Below are 5,763 nucleotides of genomic sequence, written 5' to 3'. Positions count from 1 at the left end.
CTCCTTTAGTCCTGGGGAAAGGGAAAACCGTTTTTGTTCTAGACCTTCCCTCGCCGAAGGGGTTTTTGAAAAGGTTCGCCCGAGATGTCCCTCCCTCGTCAGCAAACGTTCAGAAAAGCAAGAAGGTAAAAGAGACGTTTTTTCGCGTTTTCTTTTTTGTTTTCTCGGTGTGGGGGGTGGGAGGATTTTGAGTTTCCTTTTATTCTTCTTCTTCTTTTCTTTGAGGGGGTAGATGTTTTCGTTTTCTTCTCGTTGGCTTTTCGATGTTCCTGTTTTTTTCTTCTTCGCTTTGATGGGGTGTGTATTAAAAAGATGAAGAAATAAGGGAAATAAGACGGGAAGAAAATTAAGCGCGGGGGCGGGGGTTTGAGGGAAGATGAGCAGGAAAAACGCTAATTGCGGTAAGAAGCGAGTAAATAAATCGTGGGTATTTTTGTAGACGGAAAAAAAATAGAAAAAAAAAAAAAAAAAAAAAGAGAAAAAAAAAAAAAACAAACAAAATAAAAAAAAATATAGTGTAGAAGGAAGATCTAAATGTAAATGATTATCATTTTCTCTCTTCTTTTAAGACGATGAAGAACGAGGATAAGAACCAATATATAGTAAATTAGGATGTAAACAGGAAAAGAAGAAAAAGATATGAAGAATAAAATAAAAATGCGTTCACCTAATGCCAAATATCATGATATCAATTTGTTATCATTTGATTGATTATATGAATGATAAAAACATTAATGAAAAAGGGAGATGAATTAATATTATGTATATTAACATTTTGTGGTCCCAAAGTTTCTCATCTTTAAAAGAATACCTTTGCTTTTCGTGGGAGAGGAGAAGCAGCGGGACAGGTGGGACAGAGAGGAGAGCGGAAAGGGGACCAGGAGGCAGAGTAGTTTCCAGCAGTCCAGATAGGCTGTCAAACACAGGCCAGAGCAGTAGTAACAAGAGTAATTAAGGGTTTGGTTTTTAGCCCTTCCTTCCTCAGAGGTGGGGGGGTTCGTTTTTGTGCACCCACCGTAAATGCGACGAGTGTAGACGAGAGGGAGAGATATAGGTGGGGGGGGGGGGGGACGGGGGAGGGGGGGAGAGAGAGGTAGAGAGAGAATAGAGATGAGAGGAGGAGAGAGAGAGGAGGGGAGGAAGAGAGCGTAGGTGGAGAAACGAGAGAAAGAAATAGAGAGACAGAGACAGGACCGAAGAGAGATGAAGAGAGAGAGAGAGAGAGAGAAAACAGCAAGACGGAGAGAGAAGAAGAAACAGCAGAGAGAGAGAAGAAGGAGAAAACAGAGAAACTGAGAGAGAGAGAAAGAGAGAGAGCCGAGCGAGAGAAGAGAGAAAGAGGAGAGAGGAGAGAGAACGGAGGAGAGAAAGAGAGAGGAGAGTAGAGAGAGAGGGAGGGAGGAGAGTTAGCAGAAGGGAGAGGGAAGAGGATTGAGGAGAGAGACGTGGTTGAGAGGAGAGGGGAGAGGAGGGGGGAGAGAGAGAGAGGAGAGGGACGGGAGAGAGGAGAGAGGAGAGAGAGGAGGAGGAACCGGAGCGAGAGAGGAGAGAGGAGAGAGGAGACCGAGTGAGAGAGGACGATCGAGGGGGGAGGAGGCGGAGAGGAGGAGCGAGGCGGAGAACGAGAGAGGAGAGGAGAGGCGAGAGAGAGAGAAGAGAGTGAGACCGGAGGGAGGGGTGAGACGAGAGGGGAGGGAGAGAGGAGGAGGGACGGAGAGAGGGTGAGAGAGAGAGAGAGAGAGAGAGGAGAGAGAGAGAGGAGAGCCCGAGAGGAGAGGAGAGGAGAGGAGAGAGACGCGAGAGAGAGGAGAGACGAGAAGAGGGAGACGAGGGAGAGGAGAGGAGATGAAGGAGAGAAGAGAGGGCGCGGAGAGATGAAAGGAGGTAGAGAAGGAGGCGAGAGTGGGGAGACTGAGGGAAGATGGGAGAGGAGGACGACGAGGGGAGGGGGGGGGAGGCGGGGTGCCGGTGGGGGCGGGGGTGAGTGCGGTTGGTGCGGGAAGGAGGAGCGAGGGGGGAGGGAAGGAGAGAGAGAGACAAAGACGAGGAGAGAGAGAAGGAGCGAGAGAGAAGAGAGGAGAGGAGAAAGGAGAGAGACGGGGACGAGATGAGGACGAGGAGACGAGAACGAGAGAGGAGAGGAGAGAGAGAGTGAGGAAAGAGGAGAGAGAGGAGAGAGAGGGGAGAGAGGAGAGCGAGAGAGGAGAGAGAGAGGGGAGAGCCGATGATGAGTGAGAGTGAAGAGAGAGGAGATCGAGGAGAAGAGGGGGGAGGGGGTAAGGGGAAGGGAAGAGAGAGAGGAGAGAGCGGAGAGAGAAGACGGAGATGATGAGAGAGGAAGGGGAGGAGAGGGGGAAGAGAGAGAAGAGAGGGTGAAGAGAGGGCAGAAGAAGAGAGGGGGGGGAGAGAGAGAGAGGAGGAGAGAGGGGTGAGAGAGAGAAGAAAGGGGAGACGGGGAGAGAGATGCGGAGAGAAGAGAGAGAGTTGAGAGAGGACGAGAACGGGGGGGGGGGAGGGAGAGAGAGAGGGAGAAAGAGAGAGAATAGGAGATTGAAGAGCGAGAGAGAGAGAGAGAGCAGAAGGGGGGGAAAGAGAGACAGGAAGAGAAAGAGGAACGATGGAAAAAAAGAGAGAGAGAGAAAGTGAGTAAAAGTTAGAGATAGAAGAGAAAAAGTTGAGAGAGTAGGGAGGGGAGAGGAGAGATTTAAGAGAGTAGGAGAGAAGAGAAGAGAGAAAGAGAGGAAGAGAGAGGGGGGGGAGGTTTAGAGAGCGCATGATGGAGGAGAGCAGATGAAGGAAAGAGAAGAGGAAAGATTTGGGAGACAAGAGGGGGGGGGGAAGGGAAAAGTTGGAAGGAAAGGGGGGAGAAGAGGAGACGAGAGATAGGAGCAAGAAAAGTTAGAGAGAGACCGAGAGAAGACTCAACACAGAGACAGAGACCAGAGACAGAAGAGAGGAGAGAAGACCGAGAGAGAAAGGGAAAGAAGAGAGAGAGAGAGGGGGAGAGAGAGGGAGAGGAGAAGACGAGTGTGACGAGAGAGAGGACGAGAGGAGAGGGGAGAGAGAAGAGGAAGAGAGGATGACGATGAGGAGAGAGAGAGGAGAGACACCCGAAGAAGGATGAGAGGGAGCAGAGAGGGAGAGAGAGGAGAGAGAGGGGTTTGAGAGAGGTAATAATAAGAGAAAGTGAGAGGAGAGAGTGGGAAAGAGAAATATATATATATATAGGGGAAAGAGAAAGAGAGATGAGGGAGGAGCGGGGGGGGAAGGAAAAGAGAAAAGAGAAAGAGAAAAGAGAAGCGAGAAAGATGAGAGGAGAGGAGGAGGAGAAGAGAAGAGAGGAAAGAGAGAGAGAGAGAGAAGAGAGACGAGAGAGAGAGAACGGAGAGAGAAGACCGAGAGGGGGCGAAGAGGGGGGGGGAGGGAGGAGGGAGAGAAAAAGGGGAAGAGAGAGAGAGATAGGGAAAAAGAGAGAGAGAGAGAGGACGAGAGACGAGGGGAGAGACGAAGAGGAGAGGATGGACGTGGATGGAGGAGAGAGGGAAAGACGCGAGAGAGAGAGAAAGGAGAGAGAGAGGGATGAGACGAGAGGAGAGAGAGAGAGAGGAAGAGAGAGAGTGAGAGAGAGATGTGCACATTTATGCGAGAGCGTTACTATTAGGATCAACTATGAAGGATTTGACTTCCATGCCTTGACACGGGAGTGACCAGGAACTCCGCGTCGCAGGTTCATACTCGTACACGAACGTTCATGCGGCAAATCTAACGCCGATAAACTCGAGTTGGAAGTAAGGTTTCATGCAAGTCTCCAAGTCTGGTGTCTCTTATTGTTCCTAACTCGGTCATTTCCTGTGTAGGTAGGGAGGGCGCCTCCTCTCTCTCAGCTCGTAGCGCGCCTCGAGCTCTCTCTCTGCGCTCTCTCGCTCTCGCGCTCTCGCGCTGCCGCCGCATGGCCGAGCTCTCGCGTCGTCGCGCTCTCTCTGCTTCTTCTCCTCTCTCTTTCTTTTCAGTCCTCTCCCTCTCTCTCTTTTCTCTTTCCTTCTCTTTCTCTCTCTCTTTCTCCTTTCCCTCTCCTCTCTCTTCTCTCTTCCTCTCTCTCCTCTCTATCTCTCCTCTCTCCTCTCTCTCTCTCTCTCTCTCTCTCTCTCTCTCTCTCTCTCTCTCTGTGTCCTCTCACTCTCTCACTTATGTCTTTTAATCTCCTCTAACGGCTGTCTTTGGTTTTGTTTGTTTTTCGACCTCTGGTAACCAGAATGATCACATGTCCTCGGACAAGTTGCAAGTGGGAGTGGGAGGGAGGTAGGATGAAGAGATTGGGGGGTGCGCGGAGCGGGGGGGAAGGGCGGGGGGGCGTCGGGTTCAGCGTGGCACAGTGCCTCGAATTTGCAGGTGAAGGGGTTGGGTGTCGGGAGGGGAGGAGGAGACGAAGGAGAAGGGGGATGGTTAAGGGGGGAAGTAGGTAGGGGAAGGAAGTAGGGGAAGGGAGGGGAGAGGAGTAGGGGAAGGGAGGGGAGAGGGGTAGGGGAAGGGAGGGGAGAACAGGGGGAGAGGAGTAAGGAATTTTAGGCGGCCGGCTGGTGGGGAGGGAGGGGAGGGATGTGGTTAGGGGGGAACGGAAAAAGGAGATGCTGATTGGGGTTAGGTAGGGAAAGAGAGGGGATGGGGGGGGTGGTTTTGGTTTAGGTATTAGGGGATTAGATTGGCACGGGGGAAGGTTGGCGGGATGGGGAGGAGGGATTAGGGTGGGATGGAGATCTTTGATTCATCACATATAGGCCTATCCATCTAACTGTGTCAACATAATTTTATCGGTTTCCCGCCCCCCCCCCCCTCCCCTCCCCTCCTCCTCCCCCCACTTTTTTTTTTTTTTTTTTTTTTTTTTTTTTTAAGCTGTTGCCATGGAGGGATTGCCGATGGAAATGCTCCCCACACTGCATCACTGTCCCAGGAGTTGTAGTGGGGTGATGTGTACCGTTGTATGCACGAGGAATAATAAATCTGATGGGGTCCCCCGAGGGTCAAAATATGGAAATTAGCGGGGAATTGACCGGTGAAGGGCTTTGGGTGTTGTTGTACGTGGTAGAGTGGCGTTATATGAGGCGCACCTGCGAAGGGGACAAGAGGCAGGGGGGGCGGGGGAGGATGGTGTGGGGGGGGGGGGGGGGTGGCCCTGGGGGCGGGAGTGGCGGGGGAGTTGGGGGGGGGTGGTGGGTGGGGTCCGGGGGGGTTGGGGGGGGTTGGGTAGTGGGGGGGGTGCATCGGGGGGGGGGATTATCTCCGATGGGGAGGGAGGGAGGTTTGGGGGGGGGCTTGGCGGGGTGGGGGGGCAGGTGGGGAGTGATCGTTTGGGTGCACGGGGGGGAGGGGGGGCAGGGAGTGTGTGGGGGTGGGGTGGGGTAGACGGGGCCGGTGTGTGAAGGGGGGGGGGGGCACTTTGGAGAGTATGCGGGTTGATGCTGGTGGCCGGGAGTGGGGGCTGACTGGACTGGGGGGGAGGTGGCAGGGAGGGAAGGGGGTGGTGGCGGGGGGGTGAGGTGGGGGGATCAGGGTTGTGGAGTGTTGGAGTGGTGCGCGGTGGATGGTGGTGGGTTGGGGTGTCTTGGTGGTGGATATAAGCTGCCTACGCAGCTGCTGGGGTGGTGGAAGGTGAGGGGGGTGGAGGGTTTTGGGGTGTGCGCTTGGGATGGGTGCAGGGTGGATGGGGGGGTCGACAATTGTGTGTGGTGCGTGGTGGGGGGTGGTGGTGGTGGACTGTTGTGGTGG

This window comes from Penaeus chinensis, chromosome 40 (genome assembly GCF_019202785.1).
Source record: "Penaeus chinensis breed Huanghai No. 1 chromosome 40, ASM1920278v2, whole genome shotgun sequence".
NCBI classification, from domain to species: domain Eukaryota; kingdom Metazoa; phylum Arthropoda; class Malacostraca; order Decapoda; family Penaeidae; genus Penaeus; species Penaeus chinensis.
Note: the sequence above shows the minus strand (reverse complement) of the source record.